The 16990-nt window shown below is 37.5% G+C and overlaps 1 pseudogene; it reads left to right on the plus strand.

Annotated features, from left to right (window-relative positions):
• The first annotated feature begins 711 nt into the window (after positions 1-711).
• On the plus strand, positions 712-9412 carry LOC150001981 (ribosome biogenesis protein BRX1 homolog; annotated as a pseudogene).
• Positions 9413-16990: the final 7578 nt, after the last annotated feature.

Below are 16990 nucleotides of genomic sequence, written 5' to 3' on the forward strand. Positions count from 1 at the left end.
AGCCAGGTCCTGACTCTGCTCCTAGCTTCCCATGCTCCAACTCTCTATGGTAACAAAAGAGGAACTTTTTTTGACAGAAAATGAACTTGGATCTTATATATGTGTAATAAAAATAGAAAGGCAGTAATTCTACAATACCGTTTCTAAGCAAAGGTGGTCAGATATTCAACTTTGGCTGATAAATTTGTTTATTTAAATATGCTTGTAATTTTATTGTTTCTAATTGTTTGTCTCCCCCTAATTTTTTGTTACCCTACTCAGTGCTATGTACATAAAAATATATGTTGAAATAAAATATTCTTAGCTGCTGTAAAAAATATGGAATAAATATATCAAAGATTACTTATACAGGCTTTTTATTATCAGTCAAAATAGGCATACTATCATTATACAGACAATATGAATATACTAGATAAAACAATACTTTACAAAAAAGTAATATTTCATAATAATTAAGTAATCAATTCATTAGGAAGATATAATAATTGTAAAAGTATACACATCCAACAGTCTCAAACTACATAAAATAGAAACTGATGGAATTGAAAGGAGAAAGGAACAATTCAATAATAATAATTCGAGATTCAAATCCCCATTCTCATAATTGGCAAAATAACTAGAAGTACAATCAGCAAAAAGATGGAATATGTATTATTAATCAACTTGACCTAATTGACATATATAAACACCACCAGAAAGCAGTGAGGCAAGATGGCAGCCACCAAGAGGAAACAGCAGTGATTCAAATGAATAGACAAAAAAAGAATGAAAAAGGTGCCAGGCCACCAGCTAAGCAGTGCAACCTAAGAGAGAAGGTGGAGGAAAGAGACAGAAACAAACCATATCACAGTTCTTGTTTGCAATGGCAAGTGGAAAAAGAAGGAACAGAGAGATCCAAGATGACAAAGGAGTAAGTGGAAGCCACATTAACCCCCTCCCAGGATCAATTTGGAATTACAACTTAATTGTGGAGAAACCATCTGGCATAACCAACTGAACACTCGCTGGAGAGAATTTTTATAACCACAGAGAGACAGAAAAGGCCACTCCATCACAATGTGACTGGAAGGATGTGTGGAGACATGAAAGGGCTGGATGGGCTCCCACAGGTGACAGCTGAAGGGACTGAGAAACAGCTCAGCAGCCGGGGGTTCCCCCTGAGAAGGGCAGGGTCTAAACCCCCTGCTGGGCTTCTCAGGCTACAGCAACAGAGAGGAAAGTAAAATAGCTTCCAGCTGTTAAAAGTGAAAAGCCAGAGGATTTTTTGCTGGCCTGAAAGAAAAAGCTCAAATGGATCACATACAAAAATATTTTGGCACCCATTCACTCTAGGCTCAAGCAGAGGGAGAGCAGAGAGGACTAGAAATGTTTGGGGAGAATTTGGGGCAGTAGCTTTGAGGAGAGAACTGAGGGAGCAGCTGACCAGGTCCCAGTGCTGACTCATTTCCCATACTGCAGGCAGACCATTCCCCTCCAAGTGGCATCAGCCTGAGGGGAAGCAAAAGCCCTGCCTGCAGGAATTAATCTGCCCCACCCTCGGTACTTAAGCATGACAGCTGATCAAAGATTGAATAGATTAACAACTAAAAAAGACAGACAAAGGCAGTAGATCTCTGGTAGTGTCCAACAGGCTACCTAGGCCCAGGCTGGTACACAATTTGATGCTACCAGGGGCAGATCCAGGAAGTGCAAATCAATCTAAGAAGCAGCAACAAACAAGAAGAGTCACAAAAATGGGGTGACAGAGAAACAACCCCCCATCGAATGGAAAGGAAGAATCCCCAAAAAGAATGCTAAATGAAATAGAGAGAAGAAAACTATCAGACATGGAATTCAAAACATAGATTATAGGGAAGCTCAATGAGCTCAGCAAGCTCAAAGAAAACTACAAAGAACTTCAGGGAAATTACAAGGAACTTACTGAGAATTACAGCAGGATGAAAAAGGAAACATAAGCTATCAATAAGAGCCAGGAGGAAATGAAGAATACAATTTATAAATTGAAGAACACAGTAGAAGGAATTAAAAGCAGGCTAGTGGAAGCAGAAAATCAAATCATGAGCTGGAGGACAGTGAAGAAGAAAATTTCATACAGTGAAACAAAATGAAAAGAGACTGAAAAGGAATGAAGAGGCTTTAGCAGAGCTGCAAAACAACATTAAACATAATAATATCCATATCATAGGAATAACAGGAGAAGAAGAGGAGCAAGGGATAGAAAACCTGTTTGAAAAATGAATGACAGAAAACTTTTAACTTGATGAGAGAAAAAGTCACACAAGTCCAGAAAGGACAGAGGGTCCCAGTTAAGATGAACTACAACAGACCCACTTCAAAACACATCATAATTAAAATGGCAACATTCAAAGACAAAGAGAGAATCCTAAAAGCAGCAAGAGAGAAACAGCTATTAACATACAAGAAAGCTCCAAAAAGGCTATCATCAGACTTCTCAACAGAAACACTACAAGCCAGAAGAGAGTGGCAAAAAAATATTCCATGCAATAAAAAACAAAGGCCTACAACCAAGAATCCTCTACCTGGTAAGGCTCTCTTTCGAAATATAAGGTGAAATAAGGAGTTTCCCAGACAAAAGAAGGCAAAAAGAATACATCTCCACCAAACCAGCATTGTAAGATATACTAAAATATATCTTTAAGATAAAGAAGAAACAGAGAGAGACAGAGAAGAACACAAGTACAAAAAGGGAAAATGACAATGATAAGTACCTATCAAAAACAACCTTAAATGTAAATGGATTAAATGCATTAATCAAAAGATATAGGGTAACAGAATGAATTAGAAAGCATAACCCACATATATGCTGTCTACAGGAGACCCACCTTAGAACAAAATATCTACACAGACTGAAAGTGAAGGGGTGGAAAAAATAATTCAAGCAAATGGACATTTAAAAAAAGCTGGGGTAGCAATACTTATATCAGACAAAACAGATTTTACAGCAAAGACCATAAAAAGAGACAAAAGAGGACATTTCATAATACTTAAGAAAAAAACCCATCAAGAAGATATAACACTTGTAAATATATTTGCACCCAACATAAGAGCACCCAAATATGTAAGGACATTTTCGAGAGGCTTCAGGAAGGATACAGACAGCAACACACTCACAGTAGGGGACTTTAACAACCCATTGTCAACAATGGACAGATCTTTGCAGCAAAAAAAACACCAAGGATATTGAGGCATTGAACAACACTCAAGATCAAATGGACTTAGTTGATATATATAGAAATTTTCACCCCAAAGAAGCAAAATATACATTCTTTTCAAGTGCACATGGAATATTCTCAAAGATAGACCACATGGCAGAACACAAAACAAGCGTAAAACATTCAAAAAAATTAAAATTGTATCAAGCATCTTCTCAGATCACAATGCCTTGAAACTGGAAACCAAATTAAGAGAAAAAACTGAAAAACATTCAAGCTCATGGAGAATGAATAACATGCTATTAATGAATGGGTTAACAATGACATCAAAGAAGAAATCAAGAAGTGTTTGGAAACAAATGATAATGAACACACAACAGCCCCAAACCTATGAGATATGGTAAAAGCAATCCTGAGAGGAAAGTTCATAGCAATACGGGTCTACCTGAAAAAAATAAAAGAATCTCAAACAAAAAATCTAATCCTACTACAAGAACTAGAGGAACAACAACAAACAAAGCCCAGAGTGAGTATAAGGAAGGAAATCATCAAGATCAGAACAGAATTAAGTGACGTAGAGACTAAAAATACAATTCAAAATATCAATAAAATGAGGAGCTGGTTCTTTGAAAAGATAAACAAGATTGACAGACTCATCAAGAAAAAATGAAAGAGGACCCAAATAAATAAACTCACGAATGAAAGAGAACTCACAACCAATACCACAGGTATACAAAGGATTATGATAAATTATTATGTACAACTGTATCACAAGAAATTTGACAACCTAGATGAAATGAAAAAATTTCTGGAAACATATAATCTTCCAAAACTGAATCAAGAAGGAGGAGAAATCCTGGGCAGACCAATAACAACTAGTGAAATTGAAGCAGTAATAAAAAAACTCCTAGTACACAATAGCCCTGGACCGGATGGCTTCACACGTAAATTTTACAAAACATTTAGGAAAGAAGTAACTCCTATCATTCTCTAACTACTCAAAACTGTATAAGAAGAGGGAAAACTCCCAAATTATTTCTATGAAGCCAGTATTACTCTAATTCCAAAATCAGGTCAAGATACAAGAAAGAAAGAAAACTACAGGCTAATATCGCTGATGAACAAAGATGCTAAAATACTCAATAAAATATTGGCAGACTGGATCCAGCAATACCTTAGAATGATCACACACCAAAATCAAGTGGGATTCACCCCAGGGATGCATGGATGGTTTAATATATGTAGGTCAATAAATATAATACACCACATAAACAAAATGAAAGACAAAAACCACATGATCATATCAATAGACATTGAAAAAGCACTTGATAAAGTACAACACCCATTTATGATAAAAACACTCAGCAAAATGGGAATAGAGGGTGCATACCTAAACATAATTAAGGCCATATATGAGAAACCTGAAGCCAGCATCATACTCAATGGGCAAAAACTGAGAGCATTCCCCCTGAGATAAGGAATGACAGAAGGATGTCCACTCTCTCTACTTTTTTTCAACATAGTCTTGAATGTTCTAGCCACAGAAATCAGACAAGAAAAAGAAATAAAAGACATGAAAATTGAAAAAGATGAAGTAAAATTGTCATCATTTGCAGATGACATAATAGTATACATAGAAAACCCTATAGACTCCATAAAAAACTACTCAACCTAATAAGTTAATTTGGCAAAATAGCAGGGTAGAAAGTCAATATTCAGAAATCAAAAGCATTTCTGTACACCAACAATAGAAAATCAGAGGTAGAAACTAGAACAAAAATCCCATTAACTATAGCAACAAGAAAAATAAAGTACGTAGGAATAAATTTTACCAAGGAGGCAAAAGGCCTGTACTCAGAAAACTACGTAACACTGAAGAACGGATTTAAAGAAGATACAAATAAATGGAAGCATATACCTTGTTCATAGATGGGAAGAATCAACATCATTAAAATGACCATACTACCAAAAGCAATATATAGATTCGATGCAATCCCTATTAAAATATCAGTGACATATTTTTCAGACCTATAACAAATACTTCATAAATTTATATGGATCCAAAAAAGAGCCTGAATAGCCACAGCAATCTTGAGGAAGAAAAACACAGTAGGAAGAATCACAATACCTGATACCAAACTATACTACAAAGCCACAGTAATCAAAACAGTCTGTTATTGGCATAAGAACAGACATATAGATCAATGAAACAGAATAGAGAGCCAGAAATAAATCAAGGTCTATATGGTCAACTAATATTTGACAAAGTGGGAAGGAACATAAACTGGAGTGAAAAGAGCCTCTTCAACAAATAGTGTTGGGAGAACTGGACAGGGACATGCAATAAAATGAGACCAGACCACTATCTTACGCCATACACCAGAATAAACTCAAGATGGATCAAAGACTTAAATGTAAGCTGTTGTAAAAGTCCTAGAGGAAAACATAGGCAGGAAAATTTCAGATATTACACGTAGCAATATTTTCACCGATGTATCTCCTAAGGGAAGGGAAATAAAGAATAAACAAATGGTACTACATCAAACTAAAGAGTTTCTGCTCAGCAAAAGAAAACATTAGAAAGATGAAAAGGAATCCAACCATATGGGAAAACATATTTGCCAATGATACCTCATACAAGGGTTTGATCTCCAAAAAATATAAAGAACTTATATGAGTCAACATCAAGAAGATAGACAGCCGAATTTAAAAATGGGCAAAGGACCTGAACAAACACTTCTCCAAAGAGGACATACAGAAGGTCCATAGGCATATGAAAGAATGCCCATCACTAGTCATCAGAGAGATGCAAATAAAAACCACAATGAGATACCACCTCACACCAGTCAGAATGATCATCAACAAATCAACAAACAACATGTGCTGGTGAAGATGCATAGAAAAGGGAACCCTTGTACACTGCTGGTGGAAATGCAGACTGGTGCAGCCACTATGGAAAACAGTATGGAATTTCCTCAACAATGAAAAATGGAATTACCTTTTGAACCAGCAATTCCATTGCTAAGGTTTTATCCAAAGAATGCTGAAACCCCTATTCAAAAGAACATATGCACCCCTATGTTCTAGCAGCACTATTTCCAATAACCAAATGCTGGAAACAAACTAAGTGTCCATCTGTAGATGAGTGGATAAAAAAACTGTGGTATATTTACACCATGGAGTACTATATAGAAGAAAGAAAGAAGGAACTTCTACCATTTGCAACAAAATGGATGGAACTAGAGAGAATTATGCTTAGTGAAATAAGCCAGGCAACAAAAGAAAAATACTATATGCTATCACTTATTACAGGAGACTAAGGAACAACACAAACAGACAAGGAAATTTGAACCAGAGGCATGAAAACAAGGAGTAGACTAACAGTGACAAGGGAGTGGGGGGAGGAAGAGAAGGGGACTAAGAAAGGGAAGGGTCTAGTCAAAGAACATATATAAATGACCTATGGACATGGACAACTAGGTGGATACTGACTGTGGGAGAAGGGGAGGGCACAGTGTGGGGAAGCAATGGGGACAACTATAACAGAAAAACAAACAAAAAATTTAAGTGGTGGAAAAATAATGGAAGCAAAATAAATTAATAAATGAGCCAGCAAATCCCCCACCCAAAAAAACCCCTCACATGTAGGAAGGTAAACAAAAGAAAATGTAAAGTATGTAAATGCAATTTTAATGAATATTGAAAGGACAAGGATTTTCCTTCATATTGTTTATTTTTCTCCCTACCTGATCCCTCCAGAAGTTGGCATTCTGAAATAAGTAATGACATAAGGTTCTTTACATAAAACTAATAATACCAATTATTAATAGAAGTTTTGTTGACCAAGACTTTGACTGAAATGTCATGCTTAAAGGAGGCATGCTTAGGCTCTGGTTGTTACCAAAAAGCCCTGAGGAATTGGGATTGACTTTTGAAGGTAATAAAAGCCCACGAGAAAAAAGGCCTGTTACCTTGGTTGGTTGTGCAGTTCATGACTATCATTCCAGGGAAAGAATGAAGGTTGCTTTCCTGAAAGATGGCTAGAAGGACCCCTAAAGCACAATGGAAAACCCGAAGGACTTGTAAAAGACAGGTGTTTACAGGCAAGGCTGAATGCCAGGTATGTGGCTCAGCTTCTGTGTCCTAAAGGGCAGACTGAAAATCACGCTAAAAGTTCCTTGTGTAAGTTCCAGCAAAGCATATGTAAAGATCATATGTGATATTTTTCTGCTCTTGTTGTGTTTATGCAAATGAACAAGATAAATTAAACCGGACTTAATGCAGTCCCTTTAATGACAAGGAGGGTAATCTTAAGGAGAAAAATTATGATTCAAGGAAAATCACAATGATCAGTGGTAGACTATAAAGTAGTGCAGCTAACTGTCTTTAAAGTTTATTTTCATTTAAAGTTTGTTTTCATTTGAAATTTAAACTAGGTCTGTGACATCATCAAAGATGCTTAATTTACAGGCAAGAAGTGTGTCAAATGCCTTGTAACTGGCTGTTTTTCCAATAAAATAGTCTTGCAGATTTAGAGACTGGTTTGTGGGTTAGATTGCATAAATTTACATGTGTATTTTGTTTTCATAGGACACAAGCCTATGATCTCATTACCTCAATGATTGTACATATAGGCCTCACTTAATCCTGTCTCTATCACTACCTCCTGAGACTCACTGGTTTGGCTGAACTAAGTGGCTGGGTTGGTGAAGTATGGAATGGTCTGTGGGCTTCACTTTAAAACTGGTTTCTCTTTTCTATCCTAATGGCTTGGACAGAAATGGCCTCAAGGTCTGAGAGTGGGAAATATAAATATTCCCCTCCACCCAAACTAAGTACAGTGGGCAAAAGGGTTTTGGACAGATGTGACATGCCTTGCACACCTTCCTCCAAAGAAGCCTTTTTTCCCCTAATGTTGGACATTGACAAATTAATCCCTGCCTTTTGTTATCTAGTGATTATAATTTGAATGATGCCTTTTAACCCTGTTGCCAAATCTGTTGCCCCAAGACTAAAACAAGGATGCCAACCTGTTAAACCAAGCATGCAGCTGTCCAGGGACAGCCAACTGACCTGGAGTCTGCAAGATCCTTCCCCATATGGGAAGGCCACCCTCCCCTCCACACCCCTACTCTTATTAGGGATTTCTGGACCCAAGGGTAGGTAGGACGATGACCATGTCCAGCTTGAAACAACTAGAGGAACATGAGACTTTCACCCATTGTCCTTTATAAGATTATAAAGGGTCTTAAGTCTGAGAGGGAGGAATTGTTACAGAGCAGATGACCCCTCCCAAAAAATCAGTGTATTAAAGATTAATGTATGCTTTATAAAAAATAAAAATAAAAATGATTAAAAATAAATAAATATTTTTAAAAATGAAGAAAAAGAAGGAACGCAGACTCACCTTGTCTTCCAGAGGAATAAATTTCACAGTAAGACATGTAATGCAAGACTTAAGAATGTTGATGCCTCACTTTAAAGCAGATCCTAAAATAGAACACAATGATAAGTTATTTGTGATTAATTAGGTTTGTAAAATAAAAAACTGCAATAAATGCATCTAATTGAAGCAAAGAAGAAATAAGTTATCTTTAGGTGGCTTTCAAATTTATCTCATGGACCATCTGCAAAATTACTAGTTCAGAATAGTCTCATATCCTAGCCAAACTAAAGATAACTGAAAACTGTTTGAAAGGTTCTTGAGACCCTTTTGTCTTTTGACCCTGCTTTTGATGAATTACCATATTATGCTTTGTTAAAAGAACCCCTAATTCAGTCCTTTAGCACATCATGTTTTACCCCAAAAGCCAATCATTCATTGACCATGCTTTTACTTTCAATGTTTTGGATAACAGTAAATGGTTTCAGAACTTTGAGATCATAGAAGATGCTGCCCTTGTAAAAATAGGACCTCGTTTTGTCTTAAATCTCATAAGGATTTTTCAGGGAAGTTTTTGAGGTACAAAACATGTTTTGGTGGGTCATAAGACCCATCACAGCTGCAAAATACAAAGAGAAAAAGAAAGTTAAAGTGGTGCAGAAACAGAGAAAGAAGAACCAAAAGCTATTCTTCCAAATGATTCCACTGCAGATGTTTTTGTTACATTAGAGAAAGAAAAACAATAGAAATACAGTAGTTAAAAGAAGAGCCAAAAACTGATTTGAAAGCAACAAAGAAAAAGGTTTACAAATGGCAAAGAAAAAAAATGAAAGTGAACAGTGAAAATGAACAGTAAATCAATGAATAGCTATTTTTTTTCAATTACTTTATGTTTATTTTGTAATTAATGTGTAATACTTTTATTATCCAGAACTATCTTATATCTGATTAGTGTGGCATTTGAAAGAAAGATCAAATTAAAATCCTGAGGCTTCATTGGCATCTCTGTTTTTCTAAATAAAATATCAGTAGAATTCAAATAAATAAACTAAATTAAATTAAATACACCACCCAACAACTGCAGAACATATTCTTTCAAGCACTCATAGAAAATTCTCCAGAAAAGATCAGATGCTAAGATGAAAAAACAAGCCTCAATATATTTACAATGATTCAAATCATGTAAAGTGTGCTCTCTGCGATCACAAATAAATTAAATCAAAATTTAAAACTAGATTGGAATCTGGGATACCCCAAAATATTTGTACATTAAACAAGATACTTCTGAATAATCCATGGCAAAATGAAATTATAAGGGAATTCATAAAATATTTTGAACTGAATAAAAGAAAGAAAACACCAAATTTATGGAGTATTTATAACTTTGAAATCACTATCAGAAAAAAAGTCTTAATGAAAAAATTGAAGGTTACATATTAAGCAACTAAATTAGAAGCAAACTAAAGACAAAGCAAGAAAAATTAAAGAAATAATAAAAATTAAAACATCGGTCCATCAAACAAAGAGAAAAATAAAAGAAAATTTAATAAAATCAAAGTTGGTTCTCTGAAAATATTAACAAAAACTGATCAACTTTTAGGTAGAATAAACAGTAGCAATACAGAAAAATGTCAAAAATTAGAAATTAAATATTCACAGATAGAGAGCAGGCTGACAGCTCTGGGAGTGGAGGTCCCTTGAGGGTGGAAGGATCAAAAAGAGAAAAAGGTCTCAGGGACACAAACGCAGTGTGGTGATGGCTGCAAAAAAGAGGGTGGGTGGAGGTGGAAGAAAGTATACAGGGGATAAATGGTATGGACAAAATGCAAGAAAATAAATTAAAAGTCACTTTAGAGAGAAAAAATTATAAGAAAAAGATTGTCTTACTGGATATGTAATTAAAATGAGAATACTGTGAAAATTGAAGAAAATAAATAACTTTGATGACATAGAAAAATTTCTTGAAGAAAACAGATGACCAAAACCAATTCAAGAAGAAATAGAAAACATGAATAAACTCTATAACACATTCAGAAATAGACTTATTTATTGAAAATCTTCCCCAAAGAAAAGCACTATGGCTTATTTGGTGAAGTAAAAATAACACCCAATCACCAAGCACTTTCAAAAAGGAAAAAATTAAAATGATTGAACCTTTTCCAACAAATTCATTCTGAGATCAGTATCTATTACCTTGATACCATAACCAGACAAATATATTGCAAGAATATAAATACTTTCTAATGTCCCTCATTAATATAGTTGCAAAAATATATCGTCGTCGTCGGCAGCCGTCCGTCTCGAGAGACGATGGTGTAGCTTCTTAAGAGTCTATCTGCACCGCCAAGAATGGTTGTGCAGTCCGACTCGGGAGTGACACGGTATCTGTCTCCTCCCGTGTTGAATCGACATCTTGCGATGTCGCTGGAGTGTCCTCTCCAGTGAAGCTGAAGCTACAGAGCCTGGGCAGGGTGATATGGAGGGTCTGCTGTTGCCCATGCAGCAGACCCCCCCTCTCTTCACAGCTGAAGGATCCAAGGGAAAGACGGAGTCAATACAGCTTGGCTTCAGGTGCGCCGCAGGAGTTGCCGGTGTTGACTACAACGTCAAACCGCCTTAGGGACTCCGGCTCCGGATTTTCTGTCGGGGTTTACTCCCTTAGCCTTTCCCCTGAAGAGGTATGCCGCAAGGCAGCGGAGGTTTTTTGGAGTCAGGGTTTTCTTTCTCTGACATGTTTTATATATATATATATGTATGTATATATATATTGGTCGGCAGCCGTCCGTCTCGAGAGACAGTGTGGGGAAATTAGAACTCTCATACATTTTTGAAAGGAATGTAAAAGTGGTGAAGCAAATTTTCAAAACCTTTTGGCAGTTTCTCAAAAAGTCAAACAGAAACTTACCACATAACATACCAATTTCATTTCTAGGGTCAAAGAAAGTCAGAATATATAAATACATAAAGAAATGTAGGCTAATATTCATAGCATTTTTTTTTGTAATAGCAAAAAACTGTCAATCAACTGACACATGGAAAACAAAATGTGCTTTATCTCCATAATGGAATAATATTCAGCAATGGAAAGGATCCAATTACTGATATATGTCACAATATGGATGAACCCAAATACATTATGCTAAGTGAAAAGAGTCAGACTTACAAGACTACATATTATATGATTCAATTCATATCAAATGTCCATTAAAGGCAAATTATACAGCTAGAAACATATTATAGGGTGCATTGAGATGTGTGAGTGGGGATTAATTTAAAATTAGTCGAGGCAAATTTTTGAGGAGTTAGAATGCTCTAAAACTGGATTATGGTAATTGCATAATTCCATAAATTTAGTAAAAAATATTGATTGTGTAATAAGTGAATTTAATAATATATAAATTATAAAGCATCTTGTAAAGCAAAAATTCCTGGTGAACTGCAGTATAAGAAAGATTGGAGCCCTGGCTGGTGTGGCTCAGTGGATTGAGTGCTGGCCTCCAAACCAAAGGATCACTGGTTCAGTTCCCAGTCAGGGTGGGCACATGCCTGGGTTGCAGGACAGGTCCCCAATTTCTCTCCCTCTTTTTTTCTCTCCCTTCTCTTCTCTAAAAACAAATAATTTTTTTTAAGACTGATTGGAGAGGATATGGGAGTATGTGGTGAAGCCAACTAAATGAAGGAAAAAACAGGATTAGTTGCCAAAAATGTGGCATTCTTATTGCTGATATTGTTTTTTGAACCCAATATCAACATTATACATACATACATAATTTTCAAACTCATGGCATTTTTTAAAACAAAGTTGATCTAAGTGTTTGCTTCCTTCCAAAATTCAGACGTTGAAATCCTGATATTTGGAGATGGGGCCTTTGAGCGGTGATTATAATGCCCTTATAGAAGGTCTGAGAGAGCTCCCTTGTCTTTTCTGCCACATGACGTTACTACTAGCTGATACCTTCTATGGATCAGAAAGCGGAACCTCACCAGACATGGTATCTGCTGGTGTTTTGATCTTGAAATTCCCAACTTCCAGAACTGTTAGAAAAAATTTTCTACATTTTACAAACCTGCAATCTGTTGTAATCATAGCTCAAATGGACTGAGACAAAAGACCACAGATGCACAAAACTCCTTTTCAGCTTTAATCTACAGGATGTAATAGCTTATTGATTAGTATTGATTTGTTATTCTTGGTCTGGATAAAATTATCACTTCTTTACAAAATTAACTCCTCTTTTCTCACTCACACCAACAAAACAAAAATTTAACACCCAATAAGTATTTTTATAACTATTGCTTTTTCTGCCTTTGTTATCCATCATCTAATTGCCAGGCAAAAAGCACCTCTGATATATTTTACATAAACAACCTTGTAGTCTTCTATCATCTAGTTACTTTTCCATTTAACACATTCTCCACTCTATAGATGGAGTGATCTTTCTAAAATGTTAATCTGCTTACACTCTTCACAGGTAAAAACTCCTTCATGGCTTCCATGTCAATCACTATACATTCTAATTTTGTTAACATGGCTGCACTGCTGTACCACTACTTGTGTTATAGTTGGGGGAACCTGGTCAGATCACAGCAGAGGGAAGAGACCCCCGAGGCAGGTTGGGGAGTACCAGAGTTGGTGGGGAAGCATGTGACAGATTTCCATACCCACAGGTAAAACGATAAACAAACCAGTCCCACTGCATGTGACACTGGAAGCTGTGTGTTTGGCTAGAAAAGCCTCCCCTTTTTCAGATCATGGCAGCAGGAGGCGGGGCAGACACATTGTGCAGGCTGACAAGCCTAATGGACACTAACTTGGATTTGCAGGGAAGCTGGACACTTCTGCTGCGCAAAGGATTTTGGGCCCCGACTTTTAAATGGAGGGCACACAGAAACTTGCAGCTTTTTTCTTACCCTTGCTCCCCCAGTGAGGGGCTGACTCGGAGAGACCAAGGAAATCACTGGGCCACACATCTTGCTGCAGTGGCCCACAGGACACAGAGGATCTGAGCCAGAAAGCATGGGTCCTGGACACACCCTTTTCAGCATACATATGCATGGCGAGGGGACCCCTGGACGGAGCCCTTGCTTGACCAGCTGCAATGATCTGGGTGATCTGGGTATGGGGAGAGGGAAAAGCTGCTGGGAGGCAATGGCAATGCTGGCCCCACAATTGTGCACTCCAGGGAGGAGAGAGCCTAAAACTGGAGAGCTGGAGACCCATTTATGTAACCGCCTTGGGTCCCAGGAGGACAGATAAAAATGGAGTTGGGTGGCTGGACACTGACTCTGGTTCTGGAGGTGGCTGGATTCTTTTTGGGTTTTGCAGAAGAGATTGACCTGGAGCTGGGGAGTCCTGAACGCCCCCATATTGGGCAATCTTTTTCCTTTGAAGATTTTATTTATTTATTTTTAGAGAGGGGGGAAGGGAAGCAGAGAGGGAGAGAAACATCAATGTGTGGTTGCCTCTCAAGTTCATTAGGCAAAGATGCAGTAAGTCAAGGATAACCAGGGTATGATTTGCTTGACCAACATGCATGCACTGGTGTGAGGTGCTGTTACTGAACAGCAAGTTGGGGTCCTGCTGCCCACTGCCACTCTCTAGGCAAAATTCCAGAGGCAAAGGTCTGGTGATAAAGGAAAAGTCTTTATTCAAAAGCAGCTAGTTAAGCCTAACACTAAGGCTAAACTCTAACACCTGTGTTCTCCTAGTTTTTTCCCCTGACAGTTTCTGTAGGGTTAGTTTACAAACTAAAACAACATAATACACAAAAGCTACACAATTCTGGAAGAATGGCAGGCTTCTCCCTCAGAACCTGTTCCCTCTAGAACATAAACCTGCCACCCTCTGCCATGCCATCCCGATCCTAAACTGCCTGGAGTTCCTTCCCATACAAAAATACCGTCTGTTGGAAAATGTAGACAGCTGCAACATGATCATCCAGGCATCCTTGAGGAAAAAAAGCCTGATGTTGAGGAAGAAGAGCTGGAGAGCCTGCGAACCAGAGCCAGAGCAAGAGCCAGAACCAGGCCTGAGAGAGAGCTAGAGCTAGCTCAGGAGCCAGAAAAGTGAACCAAAGAGTCAGCCCTCTTTCTATTTCCATTGGCTCTGGAGGCATTCAGCTTCTCAGCCAGTCCTGTCCTAGACTGCTTTCCACTACCTCAGCAAACTCCTACAGCCCCTCCTACTTCTCCCCAGTGATCTTAATTAGATATCTGTATCAGTGCACATCAACCTTCTGCATGTAAGTGTCAATTAGAATGGCTTTTCAAATTATGGTTGTTGTTTTTTTTTGCCTTTTATTATGCTTGTAATTTTTATTGATAACAGTACATGGTGTAATTGGTAGCAGAAACTACTTAAATAAGCCTTTAGTAATGGTGGTAAGGTGTGAGGAAAGCATTGTGTAGTCCAATGATTAGGTCTCAGACTTCTGGAAAACCTATACCTTTGGACTGTGAACTTCACAACTGTTTCTCAGTATTTTCTCTTCCCCTTACTTGAGACAGGATGGCCCAAATGGGCTGAAGATAATATCCTCCCCACCAACCCCTGGTGTATTATGCTTTCATAATACCCCAGCAACAGGTTAGCTCTAATTACTAGTTTCTCCTAAAGGTAAGCCCTGTTAAAGAAAAGAATATAGTATTCCCTCACTTATCTTGGGTACTATGTTCTAGACCCACCTCCCATGATAGGCAAAAATCCGCGAAGTAGGAACCTTACATTTATTTTAGTATTTATATATATATATATATATATATATATATATATTTTTTTTTTTTAAGGTTTTAGAAACCCTTCCCACGCACTTATAAACCATTCTCAGTCCCTTATTAATATCTCCCACTCCCTTAATAAACTTTTCCACACCTTTATAAACACTACTTATGTTCTTAAACATATTCTACACTCTTAAACTTATGTAACTTTAACAACATAGAAATACAGTACCACAAAATCCCACGATACAGCGAAAAATTCATGATAAATAATTAAATATAATATTTTTAAAAATCCTGCGATACAGTGAGGCTGTGTTAAGTGAACCGCGATATAGAGAGAGACTACTGCACTCTAGCCTATTTCACAGTGGCTCTCCTACCCTGCTTCCCATTGGAAATATCAGGGGATTTGGGGGGGAGTAGGTGGTAATATTTTCTGTGAGAACCTGATTGAGCTCTTGAAAGTAAATTTTACAATGTTATGGGAGCTCATCTATGACTGGGTCCCCTGGAGTTTTTAACTCTCAGTGTTTTCCACCCTGAGACTCCAGCAATTCATCAATTATAATAAGGTTTCTTATCCTGGTACCGGTTCCTGTGGAAGTTTATGTTTATTTCTTGTAAGCAGTAATTTCCTCTATTCTCCAGGATCTATCCAGTCCTGGAGGCAGTGGTTTGTCCTGTGTCCTCTCTTCTCTTAAGAATCCAAGAAGAGTTATTGATTTTTCATTCTTTTTTACTTGTTATTAGGATGAAGTGCTGATTTCCAAGGTTCTTATGTGTGGAACCAGAAGACAGAAGTACACTTCTTAGGTTTTTGAATACTTCTTTTTTTTGTTGTTTTCCTTTTATTTTTTGGCTTTTCAATTACAGTTGTTCCATTTTCCCCCCATTGCTCCCCCCAACCCAACCCACCCCTTATCCTGCGATCATATTCCTCCCCCTTGTCCATGTCCATGAGTCATATATACACGTTCCTTGACCAGACCCTTCCCCTGCTTATCCCCCTTCTCTCCCTCCCCCCCCCATTGACTACAATTCTACTCTTTGTCCTATTTAATTCGTTTGTGTTGTTCTTTAGTTTCCTGTATTAGGTGATATCATGTGGTATTTTACTTTCTTTGCCTGGCTTATTTCACTAAGCATAATTCTCTCTAGTTCCATCCATGTTGTCGCAAATGGCAGGAGTTCCTTCTTTCTTTCTGCTACACAGTATTCCATGGTGTAAATGTACCACAGTTTTTTGATCTGCTCATCTACAGATGGGCACTTAGGCTGTTTCCAGTACTTAGCTATTGTAAACAGGGCTGCTATGATCATAGGGGTGCATAAGTTCTTTTGAATTAGGGTTTTAGGATTTTTCGAGTATAATCCTACCAGTGCAATCGCTGGTTCAAAAGGCAGTTCCATTTTTAGTTTTTTGAGGTAATTCCATACTGTTTTCCATAGTGGCTGCACTAGTCTGCATTCCCACCAACAGTGCAGTAGGGTTCCCGTTTCTCCACATCCTCTCCAGCACAAGTTGTTTGTTGATTTGTTGATGATGGCTATTCTGACAGGTGTAAAGTGGTATCTCATTGTGGTTTTCATTTGCATCTCTCTGATGGCCAATGATGTCGGGCATTTTTTCATGTGTCTATGGATATTCTGTATGTCCTCTTCGGAGAAGTGTTTGCTCAGGTCCTTTGCCCATTTTTTAATTGGGATATTT

The sequence above is a fragment of the Furipterus horrens genome, unplaced genomic scaffold (assembly GCF_987537825.1).
Source record: "Furipterus horrens unplaced genomic scaffold, mFurHor1.1.pri manual_scaffold_9, whole genome shotgun sequence".
In the NCBI taxonomy this organism is placed as follows: domain Eukaryota; kingdom Metazoa; phylum Chordata; class Mammalia; order Chiroptera; family Furipteridae; genus Furipterus; species Furipterus horrens.